This window comes from Camelus dromedarius, chromosome 15, assembly GCF_036321535.1.
Source record: "Camelus dromedarius isolate mCamDro1 chromosome 15, mCamDro1.pat, whole genome shotgun sequence".
Classification (NCBI taxonomy): Eukaryota; Metazoa; Chordata; class Mammalia; order Artiodactyla; family Camelidae; genus Camelus; species Camelus dromedarius.
The window spans coordinates 19,520,163-19,531,530 of record NC_087450.1 but is presented as its reverse complement, the minus strand read 5'-3'; the positions used below and the strand labels follow the sequence as shown (position 1 = coordinate 19,531,530).

The window sequence follows — 11,368 nt, the reverse complement described above, 5'->3', positions numbered from 1 at the left end:
ATTCTTTGCCTCTCTGCCGCTTGAAGCTGATGCTATGAAGTTTCTGCTAAATCTGTTTTAACTTGTTCCATCAGAGCAGGTGATCCTTGGGAGCTGTAGCTATTGTGCCATCGTCTTACTATATTTCCCGCAGAACTTGGGTTTTTGCAGATCTTTTAACAGCATTGTCCATCAGCATCCATTCCCACCCACCCCTCTTCTCTTCCTGCAGGGAAACTTGTCAAACCCAAGTTTGTTTTTCAGGTGGCAGCTGAGATTAGGAAGCTCAGTCTCCGAAAGGAATGCCTAAAGGAATATTTGTGTTTGGTTTAAAACATCATTGTATGGTTTCTTTAGGGTTGGCCATATTGTTGAGTTCTTGCCAATGAAATGTAAGCAGAAATCTGCAGAGTGGGTCTTTGGGAAAGAATTTCCCGTTCCTAGTTAAAAAGACAAATTCACTAGACATTCCCCTTAACTTTTTTCTTTCTGTCAAGTATGGTCTTGATACTCAACGCAACATAGCATCCAGTTTGTGATTTTTTTTTTTAATCAATGAGGAGGGGAGGGTATATAGCTCAGTGGAAGAGAGAGTGCTTAGCATGTACGAGGTCCTGGGTTCAATCCCCAGCACCTCCGTTAAAAAAAAAAAAAAACAGTAAAACCACAAACAGGGTAAAAGCCAACCATAAAGTTGATAATAAGGTCTAGAACCTTGATGCATCCTTGAGCTGCAAGAAAAATAAAGCCTTTTTTCCTTAAGCCACTCTTAGATTTCAAGTACTTGTCACCAAACACATTCCTAACTGATAACAGATACTCTTTTAATAAATAATTTTAAGACCAGAGAGAACCCATAACAGTTCTTGAAAGTGAGAACTACTATATAAATGTGGAATACTAGAATGTATAGAAGACACACTCTGATCTTTAAAGAATTATTTTCTTAACAATCACTTGCCTCCTACTTTAAAAAATTCTGTGGAAATGATGCTTAGTTTGAAATGCTTTAAGAACCTAGAGAATTACTGTCATAAATGACCATGGCATTCAGTCATCACTTTAGGGCTCAAAAAACTTTCTATGAAGAGCCAAACAGTAAATATTTTAGGTGTTATAGGCAGTTCAAGTCTCTCATCACTAGGACTGAACTCCGTTAGCACAAAAACAGCAATAGATGGTACATGATGGAGTAAGTGTGGCCTTGTTCCAATAAAATTTGTTATTTAATGGACACTGAAATTTGGTATTCGTATTTTGAATTTTTCAACTGTATATAAATGTAAAAGCCATTTTTAGCCCACAGGCCATACAGAAATGTAAAACTGGCCAGATTTGACCTATGGGTTGCAATTTACCAACGCTTTATCTATTTCAACTGCTTGTTAACAGATAACAGTATAGAAGCCAATAAAAACAAGGTTGCCTACCTCTAACTCTAGAATCTTCACTCTGACTTGGTGTGTGTATCAGTAGAGATCTTTTAATATACTTGAAAGGTGTGTATTCCAAAAGAATAATCTCTGGTTAAATATCCCCTAAATTTCTCTTAAAAATCTCAATTTTCAAACCAGTAATCAATCATCTATAGCTAGGAGATTGTTAAAGATGACTGTCAATATTTTGTATACATGTCACCATCTAGTGGTAGAATTATGCTTTAAGTAAAATTAGACAATCTACTTTGAAATCTCTAATTCTCGAGTTTGTAGTATTTGTAGTATATTCCTAGGTACTTGCCTGAAAAACAGCCCACATAGACAACTTTGGAAAGTCAATATTGCCATGGGAATTATTTGCCCCTCTCAGCATTCTGATTGCATTTATTGAACATAGATTTTTGTCTCTGGAGTTTTGGGTTAAAGCCTGGTGTTACTATGAAAAGCCAGAGTTACTGCAGAATTTACTCTTCTCCTTCACACCCACATTCATCGACTTGTGAAACTTAGGGCCATTATTAGAATGCAGGTATGCTGTTTTATTCTCTCCACAGCACCTAGTTCAGTGCTTTGTACATAAACTCAGCAAATTGCTGTTTGGTTCTCAAATTGCTATGATAAATTGGACTGTATCACTTCCTGGCTTAAATCCTCTCAATGTTTCCTGTTAGGTTTAGAATAAACTCTACTTGGGCCTTCCCCAGCCTCTCCAGTTTTTAATGTCACTGTTAACTACATTCCAACCACACTGGTATGCTTTCTAACAACTTCCTGCTCTGGGTCTTGATGAATGTTGTTTCCTCCTCGGACATGCTCTCTAATTTTGAAATAGCTTAACTCTCATCCTCAAGGTTTCAACTTAAACATCTCAAAAAATAACTCCCCTCCCCTCTAGTATTTTATCACAGCACTCTGTTTATTTCCACTATAGCTCTTCCTATGATTAATTTATTTGTATTAAGGATGCACTGGACTGCAAGTAAAAAATATTTTCAATAAGAATGGCTTAAACAAATATGGGTTATTTTTCTCTTGTAACGGACAGTAGACAGTCTAAGGCTGGTACAGTGGCTCAAGGATATGGGCCCAAATTCTTTGATTCTTTCCACCCTCTGCATATTGGCTTGTCACACCCTAGTTATAAGATAGCCCCTGGAGCACCAACTTTACACTACAGCACCTACTGTCTGCTTTAAAGACAAGAAGAAGAAGAAAGGTGATGATGGCCTGTCTTGGGCTGGATTCCCCCCAAAGCAGGCCCTGAGACAAAGGACACAAATAGAGATAGTTTATTTTGGTGTCAAATTAAGAAACACCTGTAGGATAGTGGAAAAGTGAGACAGGAAATGGGAGGGAGGTAGGGTTTAATCAGTAAAGGATTAATCAAGCTCTTTACTCCTGAGGGTAACTGGAGCTTGATTCCACTGGGAGATTACAAACCAGTATAAAACATGTGCCTTAAAACCATCCTACCTGACAGACAAGCTTTGTATTTATATCTCTCTTTAGTCATTGAGTGTTGTTAGGAGGGAGGGCTTGTAGGCAGCAAAACAGGCTTCTCTTTGCTCAGGTAGCCAGAGAAAACCCTCATAGAAATGCAGGTGCTAGTAGTTGGAGGTTTGGCCACTGAGCGTGAAATGGTAAGAACTAGGGAATATAGGCAGAGCACTGACAGTATCTTCTATACCCCCACTTTACTCTTCTGTCTGCCTTGAATACAGTTATGATACCTGGAGAAGCTGCAGCGATCCTGAAACAAGCCTATGGGCAAGAAGCAAAAGCCAAAGCATTGAAGATGACAGTAGAAAGAAAAGGTCTGGGTATTTGGTGGCATTGTTTTAAAGCTGAGTCAGTGCTGGCAACTGCCTGCTCGTTATTATGTAAGACATTTGGTTATCTAACAGAAATAAAACCCTAAAGCCACTAGTGGGGTTTTTGTAGCCAAATGCAGTCATTAAAAATTGTGTGGTAGGCAGAATAACGTTCCCCACCCCCAAAGATGTCTGTGTCCTAATCCCCAGAATGTGGTACTTTTCATAGCAAAAGGGACTTTGCAGATAAGGATCTTAAGATGGGAAACCTATTTTAAACTACTCATATAGGCTCAATTAATTACATGGGGTTTAAAATTAGAGACTCTTTCTCACTTTATTCAGAGGGAACTATGACTACATAAGAAGGGCCAGAGAGATGCAACATTCCTGGCTTTGAAGATGGAGGGAGGTGGGGGGAGGGTATAGCTCAGTGGTAGAGCACATGCTTATTAGCAAGCATGAGGTCCTGGGTTCAATCCCCAGTACGTCCATTAAAAAAATAAATAAACCTAATTACCCCCCCCCCAAAAAAAGATGGAGGAAGGGGCAATGAGCCAAGAAAGATGGGGCCTCCAGAAGCTAAAAAGGAGAAGGAAACAGATTCTCCCCTTTCGCCTCCAGAAAGGAACAGCCTTGCTGACACCTTGATTTAGCCCAGTAAGACCCACATTGGACTACTAACTTACAGAACTAAAATGTTTGTTACCACAAAATGTTTGGTAATACATGTTACAGCAGAAATAAAAAATTAATATAAATTGCATGCAGATCTAGGGAACAGCTTATGCAAAACCTCTAAAATGTTAGATTCCTTGGCTGTTTCTAAGAGCAGAAATAAAGTCAGTATAACTAGAACATAGTTGGGGGTGAGGGCCTGTGCCAGACAGTAGAGCACTGCAAATCTTACTAAGATTTTGGCCTAGATCCCAGAAGCAATGGAAAGTTTTTAAGTGTGGAAGCAACACAATCAGATTTGTATTTTAAATACTCTGACTAATCTGTAGAGAATAGATTGGAGGTAGAGACAGCTGAGGGTTATTAATCCAGAAAGATGATGATAGCTTGGACTAGGGCAATAGGAAAGAAATGGAGGAGAGAATCCAGTCTAAGAATATTTTAGAGGTGTTAAAAAAAACGAGACTTGGTTGATGGGTATAGGGAGAGAAGATGGTATCTCTAGATTTGTGATTTGCACAACTGAATAATGGTGGTGCCGTGCCATTCACCAAGATACAGAGATCTCTTAAAGGAGGACCAGAGGGAAATGTGGTCAGTAGTGACAGGTACTTTCAGAAGTACTCAGCTTGAGGTACCTGAGAGTTAACCAAAAGGAGTTGTTGATTAGGCAGTTGTTTAAAACTAAAGCTGGAAAAAAAAAAAATAAAGCTGAGAATAAAGTTCTGGACAAGAAATGTTAATATGAAAATAATCCTTTCTATGCCTCCTCTGCCTGACGGGGAAAAGATAATGCTAAATGTTTAGCATTACAAGTTCCAGGCATGAAGAAGGAAAGAACCAGTTCCTTCAAGTGTCCTCTTATCAGGAAAGCAAAAACTTATCAGAAATCCCTACAGCTGACTTTACATTTGGTCTCATTACCCAAAAGTCTGTCACATGGCCTCCTTTAAGCCTCAAAGAAAGCTGGGAAACCCAGCGTTTTGCTTTTAAGCCTCTGTGGTAGAAGGAAAAGCTAGCTGGCAGTGGTTAAGTGAGTTTACAGTATCTGCTGCAAGTGGTAAATGAAGCCATGCGATCCTACAGGGAGAGGGAAGGGAATACGGGAAGATAAAAAGACCAAAGAGAGCCTGGAGGGCGGGGGTATAGCTCAGTGGTAGAATGTGTGCTTAGCATGTACGAGGGTTCAATCCCCTGTACCTCCATTTAAAAAATGTCACTGGCAGCAACATGGATGGACCTAGAGATTATCATACTAAGTCAGAGAAAGACAAATATCATGTATCATTTATATGTGGGATCTTAAAAAATGACACAAACAAACTTATTTACAAAACAGAGACTCAGAAAATAAGCTTATAGTTACTAAAGGGGGAAGCGGGGAGGGAGGGAGGGATAAATTGGGAGTTTGGGGTTGGCAGATACAAACTACTATGTACAGAATAGATAAACAAGGTCATCCTATATAGCACAGGCAACTATATTCAATGGCTGTGGTAACCTGTAATGAAAAAGAATATATAACTGAATCACTATGCTATACACCAGAAACTAACTGTAAATCAACTATACTTGAATAATTTAAAAAATGGGAAAGATAAAATACACTAAGGTGCAAATAAATAAATAAACCTAATTACCTTCTCTGCCACCCCTTCCAAAAGAAAACTATTTTAAGACTTTGAGCTCTGAAGAGAAGGTAGGGTAACTAGATGAGGAAGAAGACTATTATGTATAAATGCTAACAGAAACAAAAATAATAGTAGGTAACTTTTATTGTGCATGCTATGTAACAGACACTAATTTCAGCAGTCCTTTAATTCTCAACCACCTTTGTGGAATGTTCTATTGATCTGTTTCCTAAGAGAATAAAAAGGCTCAGAGAGCCAACTTGTCCCAGAGACAGTGGGTGATGATACCAGGACAGAAAAGTCAGAGTGGTTGCTATGTCTTCTAAGAAAGTGAGAGGAGATGGAATCCATTGCATAGATGGAAAGATTGACCTTTGATAATAAGGAAGAAGGAAGGGATGGGTACCCACATGCATACATTTGATGATCAAGAGTTGAGGGGGTTCCCATCAGATGACCTGGGTTTTTTCCTGAAATAAAAGGCAAAATCATTTGTTTATATCTGGAATTTTCCACTTAATATTTTTTGACCACAGTTGACTTCAGGCAACTGAAACTGCAGAAAGCAAAAGTGTGGACAAGGGGGGACTACTGGATATGTTTGCATGTTTCAAATATTGGTATCAGGCTTTGCAGACTATTAAGAATATATATAAAAATCAGAAACAAATACAGTAATTTTGCCAGAGATCCTGATCAAACTCTTCCTACCTATTTAGTGAAACAGAAAAGTATATATTGCTAAAATCTAACTGGCCTGGTAACTAGCAGATAATTTATTTTGTTAATGGAAGTAGGAAATAAGGCATTTAATAACATGAAATAAGATAAGAATTGACTATAATTTGAATAAAGATGTTATATGATTTGACAAATAAGTTGTAAATACCTTCTTGACTTATTTACACCTTACCTAAAAGGAATTCTATCAAATATTTAACCTTGATTTTTATTTATTGTATCCAATAATCCCCCCAAATTGAAAGACCATCACCAGCAAATATACTGCTTCTGCTTTTCAAATATGATTTTCCTTCCAGCCAACAGTATATCTTAGAAATAAGTAATTGAGTAGCTAGAAAAAAACTGCATACCTTTAAGCATGGGGAGGAGCCATTCTTTTGTATTTGATGCTTTCTTTGCGTACAAGGGTCACTCAAGAGCTATTCATTCTTTGACAGTTGTTGGGAATGAAAGATACAAGTCACTGACCAGCCCAGTCTACACACAGGCGTACCTTATTTTTATTGCGCTTTGCAGATACTGCCTTTTTTTTTTTTTTTTTTTTTAACAAATTGAAGGTTTATGGCGACACTGCATCAAGCACGTCTACTGGCACCATTTTTCCAATGCCACTTGCTCACTTCATGTCTCTGTGTCACATTTTGGTAATTCTCACAATATTCCAGACTTTTTCATTATTACATTTGTAATGATGATCTGTGACGAGTGATCTTCGATGTTACTGTTAAATTACTTCTTTGGGGTGCCACAAACTGCACCCTTGTGAGATGGCGGACTTAATTGTTGAAATAACAAAGGGGTCAGAAGATTATATAAACTTAGTTAATAAAGTGGCAGCAGGGTTTGAGAGGATTGACTCCAATTTTGAAAGAAGTTCTACTGGGGGTAAAAGGCTATCAAACAGCATTACATGCTACAGAGAAATCATTCATGAGATGAAGAGTCAATCCATGAGGCAAACTTCACTATTGTCTTACTGTAAGAAATTGCCAGTGCCACCACAGCAACCACCAACCTGATAGAGCAGTTAGCATCCATCAACATCGAGCCAAGACTCTCCAGCAGCAGCAGGATTACCACTCACTGAAGGCTCAGGTGATGGTTAGCAATTTTTTTAGCAATCAGCTATTTTTGAATTAAGGTATGTAGTTTTTTTTTGTTTCTTTTTTTTAGGCATAATGCTTCTGCGCACTACAGTATAGTGGAAACATACCTTTTATATGCACTGGGAAACAAAAAATTTGTATAACTTGTTTTGTTACAATATCTTATTTATTGCAGTGGCCTCGGACCCAACCCACCGTTATCTCCGAAGTATGTATTATCTGATTATAGACCAGTGCTTGAATTTTTAATAAAAAAACATGTGTAACAGAGAAAAGATCCTATAAAAGCATGTGGTGATTTAACTAATCATACAGGAGACTTTCCCAAAACCAATCTGAATTGTCCTTTTGTTCCCCACCCGCCTCTAGGTTTTTACATTAGGGCAATGCCTCATTGTAATGAACATAAAAGTTGAAGATCTGGAAACTGATGCCCTTAAAGCTGCTATGGCCCTTTGGAAAGCATTCATATAACCCAGTATCTGTACTCTAGTCTGAAAACCACTGCTCTGAAATCTCTGCATTGTTGCCTAATTGAGGTATAAAGATTCCAGACATGCACAGGGTTTGATCCTTAGTTTACAGTCCTGATGTTACAGACCAGAGGGTGTTCATTTCATCTAAAGAATTTTTTGTATAACCACCACTACGTATGCTTGATCATGTTACTTAATCTCTCCATGCCTCTGTTTAACTATGCAAAGAGGATTAATGATAGTACCTACCGCAAGGTTGTAAGGATTAAATGAATTAATGCAGATGAAATGTGTAGAACAGTGTTTGACTCATAATAAGCACGGAATTAAATGTGATCTTCTATTATTTGAGAGAGAGGAAAAAATTGCCTCACAAATTTTGCTGTCTGGTGAGTTACTCTCAAATTGTTTGCAGTAATTCTTTAAATTTGGTTCTCATGAGAATAGTTTAGAGTGCCTTGTTTCTTTTGGGGGGCTGGCGGTTGGGGGAGTATATTCCTTGCCTATTTCACAGAAATTCTAATTCTGTAGACCTGAGTTGGGGCCAGAAATCCACTATTTTCACAAGAATTCCAAGTAATTCTGATGCAGATGGTCCTTGTCTGACCCTATCTGTGAGAAACACTAGTCAGGTGTAGTCCCATTTCTTCAACATACTCCTGCCTACATTTGGAAGCAGGGAGTCTGGTTTCCATTGTGACTGACTTTTCTTTGGCCCAGGACATCCAGAGCGCTTTGACCTCTTTCACATGTAATATGATTTCAGGTCTGTACATGATCCTGATTGAGAAATTAAGCCTTGTCTAGAGAATAGCAATGTTTTCATAAAATATGTATCTAGAAATACAGTCTGGCAGCACAGAGTAGCATAAAGTTATGATCTCTTGTTGTAGACAACATAACTCCAGTTGATGTAGCCACATAGTATTTGGCAATTCTAAACCACAGCTAATTAAAATATTTAGGTCTTTTTCACATGTCCTGCTGCCAAATCTCCCCCTATATTTGTGCAATTGGTTTTTTTTAACCCTACTTGTAATATTTTGCAATTATGATTATTGTAACCTTTCTTCTGTTTACAAAAGTAATATTGGTGGGGTGGGTATATCTCAGTGGTAGAGTGCATGCTTAGCATTCACAAGATTCTGGGTTCAATCCCCAGTACCTCCATTAAAAATAAATAAATAAATAAATAAAAGTAATATTACTCATTGTAAAAGCTACAGAAAAATCTGAAGAAACTAAATACCATTATCCAATACCCAGTCGTAGACACTATCAATATCTTAATACATGTCTTTTCATTCTTTAATAGGCATGTAAATCTTTTTTATTAAAGTAAGACTAAAATGTTTAAATGAGATAAGTATTTTTTATTAACATGTGTAGTTATTTAATGCTTTTGTTGTCCTTAGTATAGCATTTCACTGTATAGATTCACAATAATTTCATTAAACTGGATCTATCTGATGAAAATTTAAATCGTCTCCCAAGTTTTTCCTTTTTTTTTTTTTTCTTGTGGGGAGGTAATTAGGTTTGTTTGTTTGTTTGTTTAGTGGAGGGACTGGGAATTGAACCCAGGACCTCGTGCATGCTAAGCATGCATTCTACCTCTGAGATACACCCTCCCCACCCCCAAGTTTTTCCTCTTAAGCAACACAGTAATACGTACATCTCTGTGTACGGTTTCATTTATTTTCTTAGGATAAATTCTTAAAAATGAAGTTATTGCTTCTGACTGTCTTCAGATAGACCCTCTGTGTCCTGGATGTTAGTTTTCAATCTTCCTTATTGGCTTTTTTTCATCTCTGAACACTGGAGTGCCCAGGGTTCAGGGCTCAACCTCTTCTCATTTATTTTCTAGATCACATTCAGACCAATGATTTTAAATACCACTTAACAACTACTAAATTCATATCTCCAACCCATCCTCTGCCCTGAATCTAAATGCTGGTTTGAAATCTCTACTTAACATGTGAGTATTTCAAACTTAACAGGTCCCCATTTGAACTTTCAGTTATCTCTGCCAAACCTGTTCCTTTCCTGGTCTATCCACATTTCAGTAAAATGGCAACTTCATTTAACTAATTGTTTGGACCAGAAATCTTGACTCCTTTCTCTCATTTTCCATCTACAATACAAATCTTGTTGGCTGGTATTTCAAAATATATCCACAATCTGGCCTCTTCACAATACTCCCACCTAATACAAGCCACAACCACTTCCAGCCTGGATTATAATTTGAATAATGCCAGTTCTCTGATCAAAGCCTCCAATAGCTTCTGTTTTTATCTGAAATAAAATGCCTAGTTCTTACTATGACCTTTAAGTCCCTGCATGATCTGACCCTCCATCCCTCTCTGACCTTAGTTCTTCACCACTTCCTCCTCACTCATTTCACTCTTACCCCACTAACCCTCTTGTTGTTCCTCTGACACAGTGATTTTCAGCTGGAGACATTTTATCCCCAGGGGACATTTGTCAGCGTCAGGAGACGTTTTTGGTTGTCACAACAGAGGAGGTGGCCATTTTACTAGCATCTAGTAGTTGGAGGCCAGAGATGCTGCTAAATAGCTTACAATGCACTGGTCAGGTACCCACAACAAAGAACTACCCTGTCCAAAATGACAGTAGTGCTGAGGTTGAGGAATCTTGCTCTAATACACCAAGGATGTTCCATTTTACGACCTTTGCACTCACTGCTCCCTCTGCCATGAATGCTCTTTCCCCTGGTAATCAATCACATGGTGTGCTTCCTTCCTGCTCACCTTATCAGAGAAGCCTTCCCTGACTACCCTATGTGAAATTCCCACAGTCACCCACTATACCTGTGTTACGAATATTTGATTATCTGTCTTCTCCTCCATAAGAACTGGACCTTTGTTTTGTGCCTGGTTGTATCCTGAGCACACAGTAAGCACTCATTAACATCTGTCAAATTAATGAATACATTAAGGTGGTATCACTTTATACTCCTGTCAGCAGCAATGAGCTCCCATTTCCTTATATCTTGACTATACTGGCTATATAGTCTTTTAAAATTTTTGCCCATCTGATGGGTGAAAAATGGAATTTTTGTTTGTTTAATTGTTTGTCGTATTTACCTTATCTGGCAAGGCTTTTTGGGTTTTTGTTGTTGTTGTTGTTGTTGTTGTTTTGTATTTTGAGCCTGAATCTGTCATTCAAACTCTTCTTTCAAATACTCTGAATCATCTGATGGTGGAATAATAATTAAGATTACTGTGAAACAGTAAGTTTTAGGGGAAACTTCTAACTGGGAAAAATAACCTGAAATTAAAAGTCAAGCAAGGAACTCTTGAGTGTAAACTGTATCATCACAGCTGTTTTAAAAACCTAAGTATTATAGTGCATAGACTGATGCACTAGGGCTACTGCTAAATCTCACTATACCAGCTGGTGTATCAGAATAATATGAGGCAAATTAATTTTCTAGTAGTGATGAAAAAATGTTTCCTCATTTTCAGTTGCAAGCTTATGACACAG

At 37.9% G+C, this 11,368-nt stretch overlaps 1 non-coding gene across 1 annotated transcript; it reads left to right on the top strand.

Moving 5' to 3' along the window:
- The first annotated feature begins 3,647 nt into the window (after positions 1-3,647).
- On the top strand, positions 3,648-3,723 carry TRNAN-AUU (transfer RNA asparagine (anticodon AUU)). The gene is given in 2 exon segments: positions 3,648-3,684; positions 3,688-3,723. It is a non-coding gene; the product is annotated as a tRNA-Asn (tRNA).
- Positions 3,724-11,368: the final 7,645 nt, after the last annotated feature.